General features: G+C 40.6%; 1 protein-coding gene across 1 annotated transcript in view; it reads right to left on the bottom strand.

Moving 5' to 3' along the window:
• Positions 1-12,914, bottom strand: part of LOC139653891 (testican-1-like) — an 87,136-nt gene that overhangs the window by 10,016 nt on the left and 64,206 nt on the right. The gene's annotated exons all lie outside the window — the stretch shown is intronic.

Raw genomic sequence — 12,914 nt, 5'->3', positions numbered from 1 at the left:
TCAATATGCAATAAATACAATCCGTACATTACACAATGTACACTACAATATAATTTATAATACAATATACAATATAACATACAACACCATCAGCGTGAGTGTTATGAATAATATAAATGCTAAATGATAAGTGATATATGGTATTGCACAGTAGGTAAGTGGTAATATGATATAAGTAGTCAACACTGATGGCACAGTGGTAGTGCAGTGATGAGTGCAATAACAGTACAACAGTCCAACAACTGGACAATAACTACAGTGTCTTGTGGTTAGAGGTTTGCCCAAAAATTCTCCATTGACTCTCACTTCAACACATCAACCCAGTCTGATGTCTCCAAGTGTGTAGGGTGTGTAGACTATTATGTTACCTATGATAACTTTAACTGTATTGCTTTACCACTGAGTCCCCATTCATTGTCAATGCCGCCCCCTAGCGGCACAAAGTCAACGTTACAGTGTGACTAACAAATGAACGAACTAACGGACGGAGACCGATCCATAGTCCCCCCTTTGGTGGGGGACAATAAAATGCAAGGCCTTACTCAAAATAAGGTACTCCCCTAAGTGACTGTCAACCCTGATATGGAGAACCACAATCCAGTAGCTTCAATTCATTATTCTTTTACCATATGATAATAATCTTTTTTCAAATAGTTTCAGGTTCCCCTCATTTTATAAGTTAAGTACTCCATCTGATATATTTGTTGATCCATGTCTCTCCATTTGTCTATCAGGGGACATGTTTTTTGGAGCCAGTTTCTTGTTATCTGTTTCAGTGCTGTTATATGCAGTATCCTTAACAAATATTTATCATTTTCATTTTGTTTTGCCAAATAGCACAAAGTCTGTATTCAAATGAATAACCCCATTTAAGACAGTATTGATTTCCTTCTGTATATTAATTAATAATTAAGTTAATAATTAAGTTCTTCTTCCCATTTTAGTTTTGCCTTTGTGTCTTGTTGCTTGTGGCTATTTTCTAAAATAGCATAAATTGAGCATTTGATGTGGTGTTCTGACATTACTATAGTTCTTTACCAAGAATTGCACAAGTGGATTAAGATCACTGCTGGTCTTCCTATTTTACTATTCTGGATGTAACTCCTCATTTGTAGATATCGGAAGAAATGGGAGTGTGGTAAATGGTAGTGTTGCCTTAAAGATTCAAATGACATTATTGCATTTTCATTTAGACATTGTCCAAATATGGTCAGTCCCTTTTCTGCCCATATATTAAAGGCTGTATCATGTTTATTAGGGGTAAATTCAGGGTCTTCCTTTATCTCTCTCAGTATAATTAGGTCATCCCTCATTTTACAGTTTCTCTTAATTCTACCCCAAATCTCCAAAGTATTTCTAATTAGTGTACTGTCAGTTACTTGTGTCCTTCGTTGATTCTCTGTACAGAAAGGTATTGTTTTTATTGAAACATGACACATGTACTTCTCTATTGACCTCCACATTGCTTCAGAGTTATCATCGAACCAAGTACGTATTGGCTGCATTTGAGCTGCATAATAGTAGTGCTTTAGATGGATGGTGTCATTAAGCTGGTGCCGTAATATATCAAATTCCCAAATACTGCAGTAGAACAGACTCAAATAAAAAGAGATTTTCATGCTACTGCTGGCCTGCCAAACATCACAGCAATAGACTACACGTGTGCATCCAAAAGCATTTCCCTATTTAAATCGCAACAATAACACTGCATAAGCATTTGATAAATCTGTGACGCCAACCTAAACCTCCCAAAGGTGGCTTCCCATTGGCCAGGAGGGACCCATGAGTCATTTGTGCGCAGATCAGCAGTGTGGTGATGGAGAGACTAGAGACGCACAGCACACTGATAAATTACCTTTCCTACTGACTTAATGGAAGTTAAATTAACCAGGGTCTCAAGGGTCCCACAGACACTGTAGACAGAAAGCTCCTGACAAGGGCAACAGTCAAAATCAACATCATTATAATAAAAGTTACACTGCCACCACATCACACCTCAAGGCCTGGTCATGGAGATAGCAGGAGAGAGCAAGAGAGAGAGACATAGAGGAAGCAAAGAGAAAGAGAGTATATGTGAGTGAGCTTGTTTAAAACAGAATGAGAGAGAAACAGAAATGGTAGAGCGGGTGATTCTGCTTTGCTGTGAAGACGGGGGTCATCAGTGCGTCCTCTACGCAGACAGCCATTACAGAGGAAAGTGTCACCATCAAATACAAGAATGGAGCAGCAGAGGGGAGGAAGAGGTGGAGAGTGAGAGAGGAGGAGGAAGAGCGAGAACAATGGAGAGAGGGAGGGCGAGATGGGGGAGGGAGATATATAAGTAGGACAGAGGAGGGAGGGAGATAAATAGAGTGCAACCAGAGGTACGGGGAGACAGACGTATGAAGAGAGGGAACGAGGGGATAATTGAGAAAGGAAGGAGAGGAGGAGGAAGGAAAGATGATGGAGTATAGGCGACTAAATGGAGTGAAGAGGACAGGATGATGAGAGGGGAGTGAGGAAGAGAGCAAAAACAGGGGGAAGGCAGGAGATATAGAGAGAGGAGGAAGGAGGGTGTGTGTGTGTGTGTATTTATTTGTGTGTCTAAGAGCTCCACCTGCACCCAGGAGAAAGTACTATACAATCAGACAGAAAGCGTGTGTGTTTCTCACCAAGCGCACAGGAGAAACTATCGATCTGAGCCAAGTCAAATATCAAACACTGGCTCATAGCTGGGAATTACCCTCCACCCTTCCACCATCTCCCACATTCCCTCGCTCTTCCTGTCTTTCATGTCTGTTATCTCAGATCAATAGAGACTGGAAGGGCACAGAGAGAAGAAAGCCCAATGGCCATCAGTTTTTCACGGACACAAATACACACACACAAAGCTACATCATTCATATATGTAAAGGATGACTGAGGAGGCTACACGATTATTTATTTACTTCTCATTTCATTTTCTGCTCTCTCCCTCCATCATGCTGGTTCTCTCACAGCAGTAATGATCTTTGTTTGTAAGAGAGAGAGTGGGAGAGAGGCGATTGAAGATGATGATACATGTCACATTAAGAGGAGAGAGAGAGAGATGTAGGACTGATGGAGTGTCTTCCACAGTCTCTTTAGTAGTAGATTAACAAGCGGGTTAATGATCTTTCCTTGGTGGAACCACACTGCCAACAGTACTCTGTGTGTGTGTGTTTCTAACTCTCTCTAGCTTTCCTGGGTGTGTAATAATCCAGACACTGTAACAGAGACCAACCAAGGCTAGATTACTGACTGGGTAAGCAGGACAGATGCCCCGGGGCCCTGGACCACCAGGGGTGCTGAGAGATTGTAATTGCTGTGCTTGTGTGTAGATACATTTGCTTTATGTCATTAAAGTCAGTTGGGATACGCGCCCATGCAGGCATAATTCCAAATGAAAACAAACATGCAGGGCCACAATATGCAGCAATGGAAAGACAGTTTAGGCCTGAGGCACAAATGGAATGTGGAATAAACATGAGATGGAAAAGAAGGTGGCAGATACTTCAGCCAGCTCTTACCTCTTCATCAGAACAAAATGTACCATTGTAAAATAGATTGGCTCGTTCTTCAGCACCATATTCATTGTGTGTGATGATGAAAACTCAGACAGTGCATGCAGCTGCCAGTGCGTTTGTTTCTCATTCAAAGCTGTCCGTGTGGCCAGTATACTACTGCGCAAAGTGCATATTTAATTGCGTGCAATATGGTTTATGGGCCTCTAAAATATGCCTCACACATGATATAATACACCCACCTTGCAGGAGCTGTCCCTTCAGCACCCGCACTCAAGTCCTGCATTGTTTCAAATGTGTCCTCGTGTTGACATTACCTCTTTCACTGTCATTTTCACAGTTTTTTAGGCCTATATTTCATGGTTGAAGCCTTCACATTTTTCCTCATGCTTTTGTATTTCTAACTTAGTTGGTGAAATGATCTCAGCTTGCAAGTTTACTGTGGTGCATATCCAATTCTCTATTAGACCCAAGGCTACTGCTTACAATGCAACACGCTTTCAGACGACGATGTGGGCTATTCACAGACGTATAAGCCTATTTGCGTATGATCTATTAAGAGGTTATATTTTATGTGATTACTGAGCAATTTTTTGTATGGTTTGCATAACCCATCTGGCAGGGCAGATGCCCAGTGTACAGGCGGCAATCAGGCTTTGGCTGGTCTCCTTTAACATTTATTAACCTTGCTTCTTTACTAAGTCTCTCGTGAAATGAATGGAGTGGCTCTTCATCTAGACAGAGGAGGAGGGGGGGAGGGGTGATCACACCAGGACTGTGGTCTGATCAGATGAAGATGAAAGTCAGATAGAAAGGGAGAGAGGGAGAAGGAGTGAGGTGACACAAGGAAACAGAGGGAGGAAGAAATCGACTGAGGCAGTCTGATAAGGAGATAGCAGGAAGATGGAAGGTCAGATTCATTAAAAAGATACAAGGGTGTGTTTGATTTTCTTTGCTCCGAGCCATCAGCTCCCCAGAACTATTTCACTGGCAGTAGGTTGAGGCTTTAGTCCAGAGAGTGATCGCTAATACGCTGTCTCCGGCTGCCTGACATCAGCACTGGCACAGAGAGGGAGACTGGACGAGAGAGGGAGACTGGTGGAGAGAGGGAGACTGGTGGAGAGAGGGAGACTGGTAGAGAGAGAGAGTGACTGGTAGAGCGAGGGATACTTGTTCAGGAAGAGAGAAGATTTTTAAGTCAGATTAACTTCTAAAACCTAAGCTCTAGGGCAATGTGTCTGTCTGAATGGCCCCACACTCTTGAGTCCACACTGGTAGAGTATCTCACAATAGGAGCACAGATCTGAGACCAGTTTGTCTTGTTAATCTTCTTAGTCTAGGTCTCTGTGACCATGTTATCTCTCTGTTGACCCAAGGACAGCGGATCACTTTTGAGAAGCTTTCTGAATCAAGAACCTGGGCTCTGCTTGCCTGAATTTACCTTCCACTCTCATTTAACACTTTTGAAAGCACAGAAAAAGGTCTTGAGGAGTCATTACTCAGCCACTAGGTAGAATAACATAACCAACCGTTTGCCTGGAGATGTTGTTTGAAGTGACAGTGAATTTCAAAGTAATGCAAACCGGTAGAGATTACTCTGATAGGAGGAACCTCTCTGACATGAATCTTTTATCAGCTCAAAGGGAGAATTAAGGGGAGAGAGAGAAAAAACACAGGAGGTCAAACTGAATGACAGGTGAGCGTGCGATAGGGATAACACACACACACACACACACTGGAGTGACAGCACAGCTAACGGTGCAACCAGAGGTGATGTGGATATAATGACTTGTAGGATTCAGGCCAGTCATGGAGTGCTGCATTGTTCTGAGACAGATTAATACCAAAGCCAGTGTCGCCTGAGGATTCTGCTACCTTGATGGAAAGAAGAAGTGACAACCATCGCCTGTCACCGGCTGTGATAACGCCGTGACAACACAAGGGATCAACACTGTCACACATGTCTTTCTGATTGGTTTCGCAGTCCATCTCCCAAGATCCACTCTGATGAAATCACCTCTTTTCTCCTCATGTGGGGAATCTCTGCATGGTTTAGATAGCAGATGCACCTGACAACAGATTCATCACTGGCAGCACACACCATGAGTAAAGATCCACCTTAATGATTAGTACAGGCATGGAAACTGTGCAGTCAGCATATTTAACCCAAAAATGTGTTTATAAAATACTTAACAATAATCAACCTGACCTGACTGCTCATCCTAAATCAGAACTCTTATGCTACTCTTACTCTAAAAGTGAATGAATACAATGTCAGCTCTAAAAACACAGACTATAGTTGGGTTGCACTTTATGCTGTGTCATCACACTTTATGCTGTGTCATCATTAGCCTTCTTTCCCTTATAGTCCCTTACTGTATCCCTTTTCTGCATCCACATTGCTGCCTCACCTCTTTCCTTTCCCCCAAAAATCCCCACCTATTCTGCACCCTTATATTTCCCTAGCTTGTGTGTGTGTGTATGTGTGTGTGTATGAGTGTGTGATGACAGGCATGTTTCTGCAGCTTCCCTGCTCACTTCAAAAACACTCCATTAGTAGACAGAAGAGAGAACGAGTGTAGGAGAGGTGAGGAGAGGAGATCAACTGAACAAAAAACGTCCTCCTGTGCACTCTGTGTACCTGTCAGACACTGTTGCAAGGACAAATTTAATTTAGCCTGGGGATTTAGCCCATTCAATCACTGACTTTGCTTTGTGAGTGTCTAGCTCCTGGCTAGCTGTGAGATAATGAGGTGGTAGGCTTAAAGAAGCCCATTCACCTTAACTAGCACAGACTTAGCACATCTAATTAATGTCTAAGCACTCCCCCAACTCCACTACCAATTCCCCCCCACCCATTTTAGGTCTAATGACTTAATATCAGATCAAGGGACAACTTGGAGAAGGATTTAGCCATGTTCACACACTCGACAGCAGTAATAACATTTCAGCTCACGACTGCTGAAACGCCGAATTACTACATTTGAGAGAGCAAAAAACAAACATAATTTAGTGAATAGGCAGAGAGAATGACAAAAACAAGGATGTGATGGCTGACCCCCCTATCTTGAAGCAGTTCAGGTACAAAACTGCTTAATTAAGTAAGACAATTAAACCAAGAGCTGAGAATGGTGTATGACTACCCACCGTATGACTAGTACCATAGCCATGCAATATACTGTATAATTCCTCTTAGTCATGAGAGATTTCCATACTTTGGACGCCAGCAGGTGTTTTTTCTTTGCAGTTGCTTTCTTTGCTGCTCTTTTCAGGCTCCTTCAGAAGCTGCCTTTGTAACCTGCTGTAATCCCTGACCACTAATCCCCAACTCCCTTGTCGTGGATGTGGCTACAAAACCATGGCAAACAATTTCAACAGCATACCAACCTCGCTGTTGAGACTAGGCCGCTAGCTCAGTGTATCTAAGCTTCTTCCTTTCATGTACCTCATCTACTGCATCTTACCATGGCACAGTGAGTTCTACAGAGTAGACAGTCTGCTGAGTGTTGGACCACAATATTAAAAATAAAATAAAGAGCATCCACATACCAGCCATGAATATGGCACTTGACAATGACTTATTGTTTGATTTGAATTCTCACAAGGGAAAAGAATCCGTTGACAACAGTGTTGTGGCTAAAGGACGGTGCAGGCCAGGGCAACTGACCCATCAAATGACACTGTCAGAGCTGATTTACCAGGCTGACACTGTCAGAATTTATTTGCTGAAAATCAACTCTCTCTGTTCGAGTTCTGGGAGTGTTACGCCAGGTCAAGGCCACAGTTGAAATAACTCTTGCATTTAACATTTCCCATCAACACCAAAAATGTAACTCTGATTACTTGCTGTGTAGGTTATCATTAACCTTGGAAAGCTGCCTTTTGTACAGGGTGTTGTTGTCATAAATATAACTTTTAAGATTGTCCATTATGCCCCAATAGGCATGAGGCAAATCTCATCCTGTTGCCTTTCCCAACCCACAATCCTCTTTGATGCCTTAATGATTACCTCCATTGTCTTAGTGAATGCTAGAGGGAAGAATGTGAACTCTGCCATGATGCCAGTTTCCAGATGCTGCCATGCTGTGATAAATTTCAGTGGTATGAAGAATATTTGTATGTCTTGGAAATAGGCTTAAATCATTTTTAATGACATTACAGAAATCAAAAGCTACCCACAGAAGGTTGTGTGTTACTGAGCCAAATGTTTTTTTTCCCAGGTCTAGAAATACAACATAGAGACCTCCTGTTGTTTGGCTGATTGAATTTGGTGCCAAATAATTGCATTCACTGTTCATTGTAGTGGCTGGAAATCAAGGTGAAATACAATACCAGTGAGGCTGTGAGGTTTTCTAATTTTTTACTCTTGTCACTTTTGTGCTCTGTAATATTTTTCAAACATGTAAAACACAATGCTGCCTAAAGTGTGTAAAACATAAAAACAGCACACAAAACACAATTGATAAACTGTTTGCACTGGACCATTGTCCTATTGATGCCTAGATTTTGAGAACCTTTTTTCAAACAAATATATCAGGCTCTCCAGCATCTGTCTCCACTGTGTCCTGTCTACATCTATGTTTTGGAGATGTGTTTATGCAAGAAGGTAGAGGCTTTGTATGGCATCTAGTTTTATGGTGACACTGGAGATGGAAGGCCATTGCCTGTGTACTATGAAACTAGATGCAATAATAACATTAAATAAAACTGACATAACTTTGTAGCCCTGAGCCTACATCATACAGTGCAATTTTTGATCAAAAATCCTAAGCATACCAGACATACCCCAGAGAACAAAGCACAGTGGAGCATAAATGGGTCATAGGTGCACATTTGTCCATCAAAGAGAGTTATTCTGTTTATTTGCAGCCACATTCCGTTTACTTTCTTTCGAAACTCTATTAGCGATAAAGAAAAGGTTGTTGACTTCCGATGGCACCATGTGGTAGGAGACAGGGTGAAAATTAAAAAAAACTAGCTCTTTAAAACAACATTAACAGCAGAAAGTGAATCAAACTCACAAAAACTTGACAAAGAAAGTTAATAAAAAGAGATGGAGAAAAAAGGGAGGCCTAGCAAGAAAGATAATGCCAATAATGGATGTACCGACACGGCGAAGGGAATGACGCCGGGGATGATGCCCGTCGGTGGCGAACAGGACTCGGTAATAATGGCGGAGTTACGCAGGCTAAGACAAGAGCACACAGAAGTGGTTGATGACAACAAGAAGGCTCTGGCAAGACTAGAGACAACATGAAGGAACTTCTGGAAAGAACAGCCTCGGTGGAGCAACAAACAGTACATATGGAAGAAAGGCTGGGAGATACGGAAGACAGGACAGCGCGGCTGGAAAGATCGGTCGCCTTTCTACTTCACCAAGAAAAGTTATCTGAAAAGTGTGACGACTTGGAATCAAGGTCGAGGTGTAACAATATACGGACACATGGCATCCCTGAAACATATTTGGACAATCAGAATATCTGCCTAACATAATGCACATTGAGTATAAACAGAGCTGGTTAAAGGTACTATACTACCTATGTAAATTAACAGAAATATTGGTTATATTGAGCAAAATTGCTGCTCACTTGGAGTAAGTAGCAACTTTACATAACAGCTGGGAAGTTGCAGGTGCACATAGTGCTATTTCCCCAGAGAGAATTCGCTACATCTCTCTGGTCATGGGATTTTTGGGAGTCATATTCTCTTGTTATTGTATATTAGTTCTGAAGGAGATGTTTATTGTTTGCCTTTTTTACTGCGGGACGTTGTGCGCAGTTGTTTTGGTTCATATGAGGTGCAGAGCTGATGGGTTTTAAACTAATATGAATAGGTTAAATCTTGTATCTTATAATGTTCACGGTTTAAATCATCCCATCAAGAGGAAGAAGATACTGAGCCAACTGAAGAAACTACAATGTTCAATTGCTTTAATAGCTTTAATACAAGAAACACATTTGGTTGAGGGTGAATACAAAAAACTGAAAAGGGAGTGGGTAGACCAAGTATTTCATGCTTCATATGGCAAGAAAAGGGGCGTAGCCATATTAATTAATAAATCTCTACCATTCTCTGCAGAAAAAGTGATAAAAGATAATATGGGAAGATATGTAATGGTTGTTGGCTCCATAGGAGATATGACTATCTCTGTACTAAATATCTATGCCCCAAATGAGGAGAAAGAGACATTCTTTAAAAACATAGCTAATTTAATTACCAGTAATGGAAAGGGGATGATATTAATGGGGGGGGGGGGGGGGATTTCAATACGGTACAGAATGGCAAATTAGACAGGTTGCCACCAGAACAGGGACCAACCACAAAAAAATCCAGAGTATTAAATAATGTTATTAAAGAGTTAGGTCTTACTGATCCATGGAGAAATAATAACCCTAGAGGGAAGGATTTTACCTTTTATTCTAATCCACATGGTAGTTATTCAAGGATAGATTTTTTTGGTGTGTCACAACAACATATACACAAAGTCTTGAACTGTAGCATAGAGACCATAACTATAAGTGATCACGCCCCTATTACACTAACTGTATGGGTAAAGAATCTTTTTTTAAATAGGGGAGACTTAATGTGTCAATCCTATCAGATGAGAGGGTGGTAAAGGAACTAAAACAAAATTTAAAGGAATACTTTCAAATAAATGACAATGGCGAGGTATCACCATCGATTTTATGGGAGGGGGGAAAAGCAGTTATAAGAGGGAAAATAATAGAAATAACATCCAGGTTGAGAAAAGCTCGTCTAGAACAGCAAAGAGTGTTAGAGAGTAAAATCAGAGAACTGGAGTTAGAACATAAAAGAACATCAGACAACTCCACACTCCTTGAACTGAAAAAATAGATTAGATGAACTTTTAACATATGAAGCAGAAGGAGCTCTACGTTTTATAGGTCAAAGATATTATGAGATGGGCAATAGAGCAAGTCGTTTATTAGCATTCCAACTTCTAAAGGCACAAACAAATAGGATAATTTCAAAAATAAGACATCCTAATTCCAAACAAATTATGGTAAAGCCAACAGAGATAGCGGAAGCTTTCGCAGAATATTATAAAAATCTATATAACGATTCAGAGCCTAATTTCATAGAAAGCAAAACACAGACATTCCTTAAAAGATTACATTTACCATCATTATCGGCAGAAGAGGCGTCTGAAATGATACAGCCAATTTCATTACAGGAAATATCTGATACTATAAAAAAATAAATAAATCCCCAGGTACGGATGGGTCCCCGGGAGAGTTTTATAAATGTTTTGCAGAAGAGATCACACCAGTATTATCTAAAGTCTTTAACTATGCTCTATCATCAGGTAACCCACCCAAAACTTGGTCAGAAGCCATCATCTCAGTCTTACATAAAGAGGGCAAAGATCCAACTTCATGTGAGGGATATAGACCTATTAGCTTGCTCTGTAATGACTTAGAAATATTAACAAACATATTGGCACAGAGAATGCAGAGATGTATAACCAAATTAATCAAACCGGATCAAACAGGTTTTATACCTGGTAGACAAGGTATAAAACGGCATAAAAGTATAAAAGGCATGGCACACTTAGTAATCTGGCTATCCCTCAAAACATTGTAGTAAGGGATAAATAGATAGAGAGAAGACAGATATAGTGAAAAACAGAAACGAAACAGAGCCTCACCTATAGTCCTGTGTCTTTACGTTCTTGCACTCATATTAGAGAAAGAGATGGATGAAATGACGAGAAATGCAGAGAGATTGACGAGAATAAAGAAGAGCGAGAGAGGAGAGGAATGCTAAATCTAATGAGTGAGAATGTTGGTAGTAAAGCCTGGATGTAAAGACAGGTGGCAGAAAGAAGGAATTAAAGGAAAGATGACAGACTGATGTGATAGAAGGAGAGGAGCAGAGTTACGACTTCATGAGTTTAGTTCTGCTCATCTAGCTCATCTGTCCTGATATAAACTCACCATAACACACTCTTACATCATCTGGCCTCCATGTTTAGATGCACACACACTTCACTCAACATTTGCCCTGTCCACATACACTAATTAATGACAGAGACATATCCCCTAAATCCCGCCCACATGGGAGGGTTGTGTCACATTCGTAAAAGCAAATACTGGCAGTGAAGGCAAAGTCCTGATCAGCGTAAATGAAGCGGAGAAAACTGTAAACAAGGGAACGCTATTTGAATCAAAATGCAGATAGTTTGCACCCACTTAGAAATAATTTGCTTGTGAGATTTTATTCTCATTTGTCTTAAGTTTTCCTCTTAAGATCTTTTTTTTTCTTTTTTTTTTTGTTCCTCTCAATCTGAAATGTTTTGTTTGATAGCTGTGACACAATTCTAATTCCAAAAGCTCTCAGCAAAACAAACAACTTGTTTCCATGGAGCAATGATGGAGATTGATTAGTTAGTGGAGTGGAATTGCTTGCTCATGTTTCTGATAAACATTGTACAATATTACACCTCTGTCTCAATAATGACATTAGGATAGATAGATAGATAGATAGACAGACAGATAGATAGATAGATAGATAGATAGAAAAAACAGACAGAGAGAAGGGTGATTCGGAAAGATAGAGAGGAGAGAATTTTTGTCTCTGCAATCTAGGGAACATCCCATCAGGACACCATCCATATTCATAACTTAATCATTTCTGCTTCACTCAGCAACACAGACACACACACACACACACACACACACACAATGAATCTGTATAAATATATAGGATGATAAACAAACAATCACCCAGTTATCTATCTAACACTTTAATCCTTACACATAAATATGTAGATCCGGAGATGGAAATGATGTGTGCTGTTCATGCCAAATGCCAGATTAAGCTCTCCTTCTCTCTGACACATACACACACACACACACACACACACGCACCCACCCACACACACACACACACACACACACACACACACACACACAAACACACACTGTTTCCAAAAGCATGTTTTCTGCACAACAACAACCTTCAATCATACAAGCATTCAGTTCACAGGGAATGCTCACTGATTAATAATCCTATGGACAGGGCAAATTGCAAAACATTGTGCTTCCTTTCAGAACCTCTTGTGTTAACTGACTAATATAGAGAGCCTAAGTCCCTCCCCTTCCTCTGTCCCCCATGGGACCTTATTTTGGAAAAAATATGTACGGTAGTCAACGGCGAGAGACAAATAATTGTTTGATCCCGTTTGAATTGTGCCATGAATTACACATATGATGTTTTGTCAATTTAAAAGATAATTTTGCAAGTCAAGAATGTGGCAGTTTGTCGTAAAAGTTTTATCCATTCATCAATCCATCCATCTGGATAAATGGACTGAAAGAAAGAAGTGACTGGCTAACAGATTGGCTATAACTAGCTGATATATTTACTCTT

The sequence above is a fragment of the Centroberyx affinis genome, unplaced genomic scaffold (genome assembly GCF_046629955.1).
Source record: "Centroberyx affinis isolate AG114_WGS23_722 - 3 ecotype Tasmania unplaced genomic scaffold, CSIRO-AGI_Caff_v1 ptg000138l_1, whole genome shotgun sequence".
NCBI classification, from domain to species: Eukaryota; Metazoa; Chordata; class Actinopteri; order Beryciformes; family Berycidae; genus Centroberyx; species Centroberyx affinis.
This window is presented reverse-complemented; position numbering and strand designations above follow the sequence as displayed.